At 35.0% G+C, this 13679-nt stretch overlaps 2 protein-coding genes across 19 annotated transcripts in view; both read left to right on the top strand.

Annotated features, from left to right (window-relative positions):
* Window positions 1–13679, top strand: part of Dys (Dystrophin) — a 917866-nt gene that overhangs the window by 317377 nt on the left and 586810 nt on the right. The window lies entirely within an intron of this gene.
* LOC141401828 (dystrophin-like) overlaps window positions 4812–13679 on the top strand; it is a 45670-nt gene continuing 36802 nt past the window's right edge. For 2 of the 6 annotated variants that reach the window (XM_073982381.1, XM_073982353.1), the window contains exon 1: window positions 4812–5349. The gene's annotated coding sequence lies outside the window, so the exon portion shown is untranslated. Of the gene's footprint in view, window positions 5380–5501; window positions 5594–13679 lie in introns of all 6 variants that reach the window. The other 4 variants (XM_073982371.1, XM_073982358.1, XM_073982367.1 and 1 more) reach the window with 4 other exon arrangements.

The raw sequence follows: 13679 nt of genomic DNA, 5'->3' as shown, positions 1-13679 counted from the left end.
GTCTCATCGAAATAAAAGCTTAGACCCCCAATATACTTAGACGAAATCCATTTAAAGCAATTTTGAACAATATATGTCAGTAAACCTCTCTGTCTGTTGCTCGAAAGAAGTAACACATTTGCACCTAAATTTGTACATCGTACAATTTCATCCATACTTATGTGGACTAGCTAAATCATGTAGCCCTTGTGGTCAGAATTACAACGGTATATTTCTTACGGGGAAGGTAATATTTGTGATATGGGCCCTGAAATTGAGAAAAAAACATGCAGCCACCAGTCACACAAAACGTTTTTTATTTTAGCAAAACAGGACGTTTTCTATATAGTTAGACCTCCCGAGCGGTGTCTTTTATATATGACAAGACCAGCTGAAAGGTCTTCTATATATAGCAAAACCTGCCAAGATGTATTCTATGAAAAGAAGACCTCTCTGCGGTCTTTTATATATAGCAAGACCTCCTGCGGGGTTCACTTGATATAGCAAGACCTCAGAAGTGGTCTCCTATGTATCGCAAAACCTCCCAAAAAGTTTACGATATAAAGAAACACCTTTTAACTGGACCTTCTTAAAAGTTCTATATAAAGCAAGACCTCTCAAGAGGCATCTTTATATAGCGAGATTTCCCAGGAGGTTTTCTGTATATTGCGAGATCTACCAAGAGGTCTTCTATTTATAGCAAGACCTCCGACGAGGTCCTCTTTGTATAAAAAGACCTCCTAAGATGTCTTCGATATCAACTTGATATATATAAGAATAACTCCCAAGGGTCTTATGTATAACAAGACTTCCCAAGTAGTCCTCTATATATAGCAAGAGCTCCCATGAGGTGTTCTATATATAGCAAGACCTCCGAAGAGGACTTCTTTCTATAGCAAGACCTCCCAAAAAGGTCTTCTATATATTTAACAAGACCTCCTACAAGGTCTTCTATATATTTCCAGACCTCTCAAGAGATCTTCTGTCAATTACAAGACCTACAAAGGTAACTTCTTTATAAAACAAGACCTCCCAGAAGGTCTTTTACCTCTCTAGAGATCTTCGGTAAATAACAATACCTATATAACAGGATCTTCCAAAAGGCAATCTATATATAACAAGACCTCCCAAGAGATCTTCTATATATAACAAGAATTCTCAAGAGGTCTTCTGTAAAGTACAAGACCTGCCAAGAGGTCTTCTATACATAACTAGACCTAACAAGAACTCCTTAGAAGTCTTCAGTATATGTATAAACCAAGTAAAAAAAGCGTTAAGTTCGGCCGGGCCGAACTTTTAATACCCTCCACCAGAAAATATTCTGAGCTAAGACGGAATAATTATTTTCTTTCCTGTTCACACTTTTAGGAGGAGATATTTTGTGACCACTGATAGCTAAATAAGCTAAAAAAGCATAAAAATTTATTTAATCGGTGGGGCTATATCAAAGTGTGGACCTATGTTTTAGTGGAGAAGTTTTGTGACCACTAGGAACCTCAAATGTCGAATTGCAGATACTTGGGAAAAATTGTAGCTAAAACCCAAAAAACGGAAAATCGGGAGGTACCGTTATATGGGGCAATACCAAGACATGGACCTATGTTGACAGTTTTTGGTGGAGATGTTTTGTGATTACTAGGAACCTCAAATGTCGACTTACAAATACTTCGGTCGAAATTTGTAGCTAAAATCTTCAAAATACCGAAAACCGGGAGGTAACTTTATACGGGGCTATACCAAAACATGGACCTATGTTGACAGTTTTAGGTGGAGATGTTTTGTGATTACTAGGAACCTCAACTGTAAATTTAAAGGTAGTTCGGTCAAAAATTTTAGTTAAAATCCTCAAAATACCGAAAATCGGGAGGTACCGTTATATGGGGGCTATACCAAAACATGGACCTATGTTGACGGTTGTTGGTGGAGATGTTTTCCGGTCTCTGGGAACCTAAAATGTACAGTTGCAGGTAGTTTGGTCAAAAAATGTAGTTAAAATCCACAAAATACCGAAAATCTGGAGGTACCGTTACATAGGGGCTATACCAAAACATGGAACTATGTTGACTGTGTTTGGTGGAAATATTTTGTGACCACTAGGAACCCCATACGTGAAATTACAAGTAGTTCGGTCAAAAAATGTGGCTAAATTCCACAAAATACCGAAAATCGGGAGGTAACGTTATATGGAGGCTACACCAAAAAGTGGTCCAAGAGGTCTTCTATATATAACATGATCTCCTTAGAGGTATTCTATATATAGCAACACATCCCAAGAGGTCTTCTAGAGTTTTCTATATATTTCCTGACCCCCCAAGATACCTCATGCATATTACAAGGCCTCCCAAGAGGTCTTCCGGAAAGGTTTTCTGTATATAGCAAAAACGCCAAGAAGTTTTATATAGAACACGGCCTCCCAAGAGGTCTTCTGTAAATAACAAGGTCTCCCAAGAGGTTTTCTATATATAACAGGATCTCCTTAGAGGTATTCTATATATAGCAACACATCCCAAGAGGTCTTCTATATAGAATAAGACCTCCTTAGAGGTCTTCTATATAGAATAAGACCTCTTTAGAGGTATTCTGAAAATAACAAGACCTCCCAAAAGTTTTCCATATATTACCTGACCCCCCAAGATGCCTCATGCATATTACAGGACCTCCTTAGAGGTCTTCTGAAAATAACAAGACCTCCCAAAAGGTTTACTATATATTACCTGACCCCCGAAGATACCTCCCAAGAGGACTTCTGTAGATAACAAGGTCTGCCAATAGTTACAAGACCTCGCCAAAGGTCTTCTATATAAAGCCAGACCATCCAAGAGGTTTTCTATATATTAGCAGTCCTCTCTAGAGGTCTTCTATAGATAGAAACTCCTCCGAAGTGGTCTTTTATTTATAGGAAAACCTCCCAAGAGGTCTTCTATATATTGCAAGCCTTCCCAAGAGATCTTCTATATATAGCAAGACCTCCCAAGAGTTCTGCTATATATTACAAGCCATCCCAAGAGATTTTCTATATCTAGCAAACCCTTCCGAGAGGTCTCTTATCTGCTAACAAGATCTCCAAAGACCTACCAAGAGGTCTTCGATACATAACAAGACCTCCCAAGAGGTATTTTATATAGAGCAAGACCTCCCAAGAGGTCTTCTGTATATAGCAATACCTCCTAAGAGGTCTTCTGTATATAGCAAGACCTCCCAAGAGTTCTTTTATATATAGCAAAATCTCCCAAGAGGTGTTATATATATAGCAAGATCTTCCAAGAGGTCTTCTATATATAGCAAGATCTCCCAAGGTGTCTTCTTTATATAGCAATGCCTCCCAAGAGTTCTTTTATATATTACCAGACCTCCCAAGAGGCCTGAATATTACAAGACCTACTAAGAGGTATTCTATATATAGCAAGACATCCCGAGAATTCTATATACATAGCAAGACCTCCCAAGAGGTCTTCTATATACATCAAGATCTCCCAAGAGGTCTTCTATATATAACAGGATCTCCTTAGAGGTCTTCTGTAAACAACAAGACCTCCAAAGAGGTCCTTAGATGTCTTATATATAGGAACACAACTCAAGAGGTCTTCTTTATAGAACAAGACATCCTTAGAGGTCTTCTGAAAATAACAAGACCTCCCAAAAGTTTTCTATATATTACCTGACCCCCCAAGATACCTTCTGAATATTACAATACCTCCCTAGAGGTCTTCTGTACATAGCAAGACCTCCTAAGAGGTATTTTATGTAGAGCAAGACCTCCCAAGAGGTCTTCTGTAAATAACAAGGTCTCCCTAGAGGTTTTCTATATATTAGCAGACCTCCCTAGAGGCCTTCTATAGCAAGATCTCACTGCCAAGTGGTTTTAAATATATATAGCAAGACCTCCCAAGAGGTCTTCATTATATTACAAGCCCTCCCAAGAGATATTCTATATATATCAAGACCTCCATAGAGTTCTTCTATATTTTACAAGCCATCTTCTATATATGTATAGCAAGACCTCCGGAAAGGTCTCTTATCTCTTAGCAAGAGCTCCTAAAAAGCCTTCGACACATACCAAAACCTCACATGACCTCCAAAGAGATATTTTGTTTATGGCATGTTCTTCCTAGATGTCTTCAAACCCCCATAAGGACTTTTCATAGCAAATCCTTCCAAGGTATTATTATTGGCCCTGTAGGAAAATTCATTCGTCGAAATTTTCAAATGAAAAATATTTGACATTCAACATTACTCAGTGGCAACCCTGCCTTAAATTTACGTTATGAAAAAAAAACAACATAGGAAAGACACAACAGCCAATGCATAGCCCCCGGGCGCATGAGCAACTCAATAATTGTTGTATGTTTTTTTTGACATATCAGTAGGAGAAAAAGAGAAATGTTGTTAAGAGGGTGGTTGGTGGTGGTTAAATAATATTGTTTATCTTTCATTCTCCCCATAGAAAAGAGAGGCATAAAGCGTGTGATTATAAATTTCCATATGTTGGAATTTTCTTATCAGCATAAATGCTCTCCTCCTTTCTTACCAATTCTTCTTCTCTCGCTGCTCTCAGGCAATGAGTATCAATATCCAAGGTGGTGGTGGTGGCATTTGCCTCTTAATGGGGATTTTACTAGCAAAAGGTAGTTAACCCTCGCAGGAAAAAACATTAACAAAAATTGAGGTGTGTTTCTCACCATACACACCACCCTTCTCCCATGTTTTAGGGGTTGTTTTTCCGTTAGCAGAGTTAACCGGCCAACGCCACCGCCAAACAAACAACCAACCAACCCACCAACCAGCCGACCTAGGTTCGCCAGCAAAGACTCTTCTAAATACCAGAAAACGTTGTAGTTTAAGATTGTCTCGTATATCGTTGTGACGTTGTGTGGGGATTTTTCCCATAGAGAAATTTTCACCGCAGACTTGCAGACGTTTTCGTGACGTGCCGTGTCGTAGTACCATTGCGTTTAGATGAAAATCCATAGAAAATTTTTGCCATTAAATAATTATTAATAAAATAAAAATATAGAAAAAAGAAATAGAGAAAACGGTTGTGATTTTTATTAAACAAAGAAAATATTATTAACAACAAGAAATTGAATTAAAGAAATCAGAATTTCCCTAGAAGCAAGAAAGTAAAAGAAATCTTTAGGAAGAAATAGTTCATCAAAGTCAAAGTGTTTTAAAAGTGTTTGTGTGTGGTTTTCTTTGTAAACCGTCTGTGAGTGCGTTGTGTTGTTTTTTTGGCCACTCACTGGTGGGCCGTTTGCGTATTTTTGTTGCTGCCTGGCTCCGGTGTTTTTTGCCGTCTAGTGTGTGAATCAATAAACCGGGAGGGTGGCAATAATATTTACCCCAATCCTTGTTGGTCATATACCAAAATAAGTAAAGTAAAAAGTGCCAAAAATATATAAAGTAAAGCGCCGCTTGGTGACAGCAAAAGAAAATAATATTAAACAAAAATATGAAAAAATACATATAGCAAAAATATAAAAATGTTTGCTATAAATTCCTAAATTATTATTGCATACTTTAAGGAGCAACAAAACATAAATTATATGATTTCCTTTGACAAGAGATAAATAAAATGAATAAATAAAAATACAATTAAAATGGAATACAAATAATTGTAAAACAAAAAAAAACATTAACATTGAATTGAATTTAACATCACTCCATTTTTATTGCATATTTCAAGGTTCCGTATAAAATAAATAGCTGTAGCCTGTCTTCCGGCAAACGTGTTGTGTGTGTGTTTTGAAAATACAAAAAAAAAATCCTATTTATTCGATGCGATTTTATTTTAATTGGATAATATGTATGTTTTTATTTAAACAGATTAATAATTATTATTAATAATTAATGTGTGTTACGAATTGTGATTTTTTTAATATGATTAAGGCTTAATAGCATATAAATAGTGTCTGGAGGGGATTATAGCTCATAATCTGAAGACTGATTTGAGTCCAAGCAATAAAATATTATACTTATGTTGTTAAAGTTGATTTTAAACTACTTGTTTGTTGGTGTTTATTTTTTATGAATATTCAAAAGATGGTCGCTTACTTCCAAAAGGTTTTTATATATAACAAGATCCTCCGAGAGGTCTTCCGAACGTAGCAAGACCTCACATGACCTACTTGAACTTTTGTTTATGAGGTGTCCTTCCATGATGTCGGTTTTAGAAATTTTGTATACCTCTAGCGATGAATAAATACAAAATTTGAGTGTGATAATTAGACTTAAGCCCCTTCAAAGTACCAAAAATCGGAAGGTACCATTCTTTGGGGGCTATATCAAAACGTGGATTTATAGCAAGAAAATTTGTAGGGTGAACGTTTAGTGCTCCTAACGTAGACTAAATACAAAACTTAAGCCGGTTCGTTGTGATAAATAGACTGAAACCTTGAAAATACCAAAAATCGGGAGGTATGGTTCTATGGGGTCTATATCAAAACGTAAACCTATAGCAACTCATTTCTGGGGGAAAGTTTAAATTTCCCCATGAACACTTCATACGAAATTTAAGCCATTTTGGTATGATAATAGGGCTAAAACCGTGAAAATACCGAACATCGGGAGGTACGGCTCTATGGGGGACTATCAAATCGTAAACCCATAGCAAAAATTTTCTGGGGGAGAGTTGAATGCTTGAAACCTTGAAAATACCGAACATCGGGAGGTACGGTTCTATGGGGGCTATATCAAAATGTATGGCAACAAATTTGTGGAGGAAATTTCATTGCTCCCAACGAAGACAAAATATTCGCTGTGATACTGACCCAAAACTTTGGAAATAACCAAAATTAAAGACGAAATTTTAGCCATTTCGATGTGATAATAGGACTAAAACCTTGAAAATACACTACGATATTTCTCCCGACGAAGACTAAATTTGAAATTTAAGCCATTTCGATGTTATAATTAGGCTAAAACCCTATATCAAAACGTGGACCGTTATAGCAACATTTCCAAAACCAAACTTCCTAGGAGTAATAGAAACTTCCATGGCAAATTATAAAGCTCAGTCTTAAATTATACGAACTATATCTTGATTTCCACAGAAAGACAGACGGACATCGTTGATCAGATAACTTCTCTATAAAGAACTTCACTGTAACGAATACTTCTCTGTAACGAAGTTGTTTTTTATACCCTCAGCATTTATGCTAACCGAGAGTATATACACTTTTAAACGAGCAAAATGTGCCTCATCGAAATAATGGTTTTAGACCCCAAGTATGTTTGGACGAAATGTGTTTCAGACAATTTGGAGTTGATTTAGCAATGTCCGTCCGTTTGTATGTCCGTCTCGATAACTCTCGAACGGATCAACAGATTTGGTCCAAAATTTGGCTTTCGTAATATTTTGTCCAAACTTAGTTTAAGTTCGAAGATTGGTTATATCGGTCCACTCCTTCCCGTACCTCCCCCACAAAAGATCGAAAATGTTCGGAAAATTTGTGCGCACGATAACTCTTGAAGGGAGTAACCGATTTGGTCCATACTTTGCACATCGTGAAATTTCCAATATGGACTCAATCGGTCCACTCCTTCGGGTACCTCCCACCCAAATTTTCGGAAAAGTTCAGTTTAGTGACTGCTCTCGAATCGCTTTGGTTTTTGGTTGTATCAACTTGAGTTCACTGCCCCCAATACGACGGTGCCAGTTTCACCAGGGGCAAGTCCATACTTCCTGAGAAAATAGCCTGAAAGCTACAAAAAAACCCTACGACACCGTGTGTAGTGGTTGAAGCGCTAGATAATTCTCGAAGGGATCTGCTGATTCGGTCCAAAATGTGGCATTCGTAATATTTTGTGCAAACTTAGTTTAAGTTAGAAGATAAACCATATCGGTCTACTCCTTCAGGTACCTCCCTCACAAAAGTTCAAAAATGTTCGGAAAAATTGCGCGCACGATAACTCTTGATGGGAGTGACCGATTTGGTCCATACTTTACACATCCTAATATATCTGCCAAATATAGATCAGGTTCGAATATGGACTATATTTCTCCCCTACTTCGGGTACCTCCCGCACAACATTTTGGATAAATTCACTTTAAGACCTGCTCTCTAATCACATTGATTTTTGTTGAAGCAACTTGTGTTCGCTGCCTCAATTACGACAGTAAAAGTTTTTTCAGGGGGAAGTCCATACTTCCTGAGAAAATAGCCCGAAAGTTGTAAAAAAACCACTATGGCACCATATGCAGTGGCTGGAGAGCTCGAACAGAATACTGCGTTCGTCCACACTTTGGATATCGTAATATTTCTTCGAATATTAAATGAACTTAAAAGGTGGTGCTTTTAGGTCCACTCCTTCCGGTACCTCCCCCGCAAAAGTTCGAAAATATTCGCTAGATTGCTACGCACGATATCTCATAGACGTAGCAACCGATGTGGTCCAAAGTTTGTATCTCTAAATATTGTCGAAAGTTAGATTATGTTCAAATTTGGGCCCTATCTGTCCAATACTTGGGGTATCACCCACACAAATGTTCAAAATTTCTGTGTGGTTAAGGGCCTGTTCAAAGATCCTTTGGACACTTTTACCGAAGGTCTTTCTAGTGGATATTATGTTTTTCGCAGGCTAGTGTGATAAAAAAGGCCTATCTATCGATATCCCCGCAAATTTTTGAGCTTTAATCTTATCCATACTTTTGTCGGTGCATACGGCCAACATTGGATCTATCTACATCATTAAGATTCCTCCTGGCATGTCAGGGGGTGATTAGCATGGATTTTACACCCGTAACACCCGAGCCAGTATTGCATCGAGAGCATGTCATTGTATTGCTGTATTGTAAGCATCGTCGTCTTCCCATGAAGATGGTCCACTGATGACATGAGGAGGCACAAAATAATATAAATTCTTGTTTACCCCTTGACCATAAAATGAGGAAATAAAATTAAGAAATATTTATATATTTTTAATTTTGCAACTCCCTGAATCATTGGTAACTCCCTCGCTCCCTAGACAAAAACATCCATAATTGAAATTAAATGGGGACAAAAATAATTATAAAAATCTCATTACATTTAAGTTTATGATGTCCTTCAAATTGTCAACGACAAATAATAATATTGTTGCTGTTGTCGTCGTTGCTTGTCTAAGTATAGCCTACTTTAAGGCTTACATTTGTAAGGCCTACTTTTAGGGACACTTAGCATCATCACTTGATATCTGTGTGTGGTTGTTGGTTAGTTAGTTGGTCGTTGGTTTTGTGACTCAGTTGGATATTGTACTTGTATGATGATATTTTTTGTTTATGTTCTTACTCTTCTCACGTTTCTTTTGCATTTTCTCCCCCTCCGCACCATTTCCTCTTGTCAAGGTTAAAGTTAAATAATTTTCTGTGATGTTCTTTTTTTTACATTTTTGTTGGTTTGTTTGGAGATGATGGGGTCCTTTGTGCTGTGAAATGCTCTCTAAGGGTGTTCGGAATATTTGCATTTATCAGTGGCAGAACGCCACCAACTGTTTAACCAAAAACAACAACAACAAAAAACATGAAATTACGGAAGTAAACGATGTTGTTTTTCTCTCTCTGTGGTCCGTGATTGCTGCCGGTATTAGTGGCCGTCATATGTACTTGTGTGGTATTAACGTAACTTTTTACCTACCATTCATTGATGGTAAAACATTTCAAATTGAAACTTTTGCACAAACAAAAAAGGTAATGAAATGGTAAAATTCTAGAGTTTATTTTTCAATTCATTTCACGGAGAGCCAGCAAAAAGAAAAAAAACTAAAGAGAGTTTTATTTAAACAAAATCTAAAGAGGAGCAATCAAAAACTAAAACTTTTTTATCACAAAAGGTTTTAACTAAAGTCCAATATTAACTTTGCATACTTTTAGGGTTGAATAGGTCTCAAAAACAAATAAAAAGAAAAGATTGATGATAAAACAAAAAACTAAAAATGGAGGGCTTTCAAATCAACTTCTATCAAGGGATTTTCTTTCAATCTACCAAATCAATTTCCCTTCCATTATTTTAAATTGTGTGTGAGGAAATCAATGTCATAACCTTCATTACTTTCTTTCCACATATCACGTGACTTATTTTTGTTGCCAATTTTCGTATTTGGCAATCGTCATCGCCATGGTAGGCCTCTTCGTTGATGGAGTGACCATTTATTGTAATAAACTTACAAACAACTTACATAATTTGGTTTCCTTTTTCCTCATTTCCTTTTTCGTTTTTTTGTATTCCGCTGGCAGTCGGTTGGCACCGGGCAGCATCATCATTATCATCAACAAACATCTGATGGCATTGCAAATTTTTAGCCAGCAAACAACAAAAAAGTCAATGGCAGACAGGACAACACGGGGTAGGGAGAATAATTTTGGAAAAATCTGTGGGAAGTTAGATGCGAACGTGGATTTTTAAACAATATTTTTTGGATCATCACAGCAATAAACGTGGATTTTTTAAAGAATATTTTTTGCATGGGCCCTCAAAACAATAAACGTGGATTTTTTAAAGAATGTTTTTTCACCGGCCCTTAGACCAATAAAGGAGGATTTTTTAAAGAATATTTTTTCTTGGACCATCACAGCAATAAACGTGTTTTTTAAGCAATATTTTTCCAAGGCCTTTACAGCAATAAACGTGGATTTTTTTAAAGAAAATTTCTTCATGGACCATTACAGCAATAAACATGGATTTTTTAAAGAAAATTTCTTCATGGACCATTACAGCAATAAACGTGGATTTTTTAAAGAAAATTTCATCATGGACCATTACAGCAATAAACGTGGATTTTTTAAAGAAATTTTCTTCATGGACCATTACAGCAATAAACGTGGATTTTTTAAAGAAAATTTCTTCATGGACCATTACAGCAATAAACGTGGATTTTTTAAAGAAAATTTCTTCATGGACCATTATGCAATAAACGTGGATTTTTTAAAGAAAATTTCTTCATGGACCATTACAGCAATAAACGTGGATATTTTAAAGAAAATTTCTTCATGGACCATTACAGCAATAAATGTGGATTTTTTAAAGAAAATTTCTTCATGGACCATTACAGCAATAAACGTGGATTTTTTAAAGAAAATTTCTTCATGGACCATTACAGCAATAAACGTGGATTTTTTAAAGAAAATTTCTTCATGGACCATTACAGCAATAAACGTGGATTTTTTAAAGAAAATTTCTTCATGGACCATTATGCAATAAACGTGGATTTTTTAAAGAAAATTTCTTCATGGACCATTACAGCAATAAACGTGGATATTTTAAAGAAAATTTCTTCATGGACCATTACAGCAATAAACGTGGATTTTTTAAAGAAAGAAGAAATACAGCAATAAACGTGGATTTTTTAAAGAAAATTTCTTCATGGACCATTATGCAATAAACGTGGATTTTTTAAAGAAAATTTCTTCATGGACCATTACAGCAATAAACGTGGATTTTTTAAAGAAAATTTCTTCATGGACCATTATGCAATAAACGTGGATATTTTAAAGAAAATTTCTTCATGGACCATTACAGCAATAAACGTGGATATTTTAAAGAAAATTTCTTCATGGACCATTACAGCAATAAACGTGGATTTTTTAAAGAAAATTTCTTCATGGACCATTACAGCAATAAACGTGGATTTTTTAAAGAAAATTTCTTCATGGACCATTACAGCAATAAACGTGGATTTTTTAAAGAAAATTTCTTCATGGACCATTATGCAATAAACGTGGATTTTTTAAAGAAAATTTCTTCATGGACCATTACAGCAATAAACGTGGATATTTTAAAGAAAATTTCTTCATGGACCATTACAGCAATAAACGTGGATTTTTTTAAGAAAATTTCTTCATGGACCATTACAGCAATAAACGTGGATTTTTTAAAGAAAATTTCTTCATGGACCATTACAGCAATAAACGTGGATTTTTTAAAGAAAATTTCTTCATGGACCATTACAGCAATAAACGTGGATTTTTTAAAGAAAATTTCTTCATGGACCATTATGCAATAAACGTGGATTTTTTAAAGAAAATTTCTTCATGGACCATTACAGCAATAAACGTGGATTTTTTAAAGAAAATTTCTTCATGGACCATTACAGCAATAAACGTGGATTTTTTAAAGAAAATTTCTTCATGGACCATTACAGCAATAAACGTGGATTTTTTAAAGAAAATTTCTTCATGGACCATTACAGCAATAAACGTGGATTTTTTAAAGAAAATTTCTTCATGGACCATTACAGCAATAAACGTGGATTTTTTAAAGAAAATTTCTTCATGGACCATTACAGCAATAAACGTGGATTTTTTAAAGAAAATTTCTTCATGGACCATTACAGCAATAAACGTGGATTTTTTAAAGAAAATTTCTTCATGGACCATTACAGCAATAAACGTGGATTTTTTAAAGAAAATTTCTTCATGGACCATTACAGCAATAAACGTGGATTTTTTAAAGAAAATTTCTTCATGGACCATTATGCAATAAACGTGGATTTTTTAAAGAAAATTTCTTCATGGACCATTACAGCAATAAACGTGGATATTTTAAAGAAAATTTCTTCATGGACCATTACAGCAATAAACGTGGATTTTTTAAAGAAAATTTCTTCATGGACCATTACAGCAATAAACGTGGATTTTTTAAAGAAAATTTCTTCATGGACCATTACAGCAATAAACGTGGATTTTTTAAAGAAAATTTCTTCATGGACCATTATGCAATAAACGTGGATTTTTTAAAGAAAATTTCTTCATGGACCATTACAGCAATAAACGTGGATTTTTTAAAGAAAATTTCTTCATGGACCATTACAGCAATAAACGTGGATTTTTTAAAGAAAATTTCTTCATGGACCATTACAGCAATAAACGTGGATTTTTTAAAGAAAATTTCTTCATGGACCATTACGTGGATTTTTTAAAGAAAATTTCTTCATGGACCATTACAGCAATAAACGTGGATTTTTTAAAGAAAATTTCTTCATGGACCATTACGTGGATTTTTTAAAGAAAATTTCTTCATGGACCATTACAGCAATAAACGTGGATTTTTTAAAGAAAATTTCTTCATGGACCATTACGTGGATTTTTTAAAGAAAATTTCTTCATGGACCATTACGTGGATTTTTTAAAGAAAATTTCTTCATGGACCATTGCAGCAATAAACGTGGATTTTTTTAAGAAAATTTCTTCATGGACCATTACAGCAATAAACGTGGATTTTTTAAAGAAAATTTCTTCATGGACCATTACAGCAATAAACGTGGATTTTTTAAAGAAAATTTCTTCATGGACCATTACAGCAATAAACGTGGATTTTTTAAAGAAAATTTCTTCATGGACCATTACAGCAATAAACGTGGATTTTTTAAAGAAAATTTCTTCATGGACCATTACAGCAATAAACGTGGATTTTTTAAAGAAAATTTCTTCATGGACCATTACAGCAATAAACGTGGATTTTTTAAAGAAAATTTCTTCATGGACCATTACAGCAATAAACGTGGATTTTTTAAAGAAAATTTCTTCATGGACCATTACAGCAATAAACGTGGATTTTTTAAAGAAAATTTCTTCATGGACCATTACAGCAATAAACGTGGATTTTTTAAAGAAAATTTCTTCATGGACCATTACAGCAATAAACGTGGATTTTTTAAAGAAAATTTCTTCATGGACCATTACAGCAATAAACGTGGATTTTTTAAAGAAAATTTCTTCATGGACCATT

Source organism: Musca autumnalis, unplaced genomic scaffold (genome assembly GCF_047663935.1).
Source record: "Musca autumnalis isolate F117 unplaced genomic scaffold, ASM4766393v1 scaffold_1, whole genome shotgun sequence".
In the NCBI taxonomy this organism is placed as follows: domain Eukaryota; kingdom Metazoa; phylum Arthropoda; class Insecta; order Diptera; family Muscidae; genus Musca; species Musca autumnalis.
The sequence above is the reverse complement of the archived record's forward strand: the minus strand, read 5'-3'. Positions and strand labels throughout refer to the sequence as shown.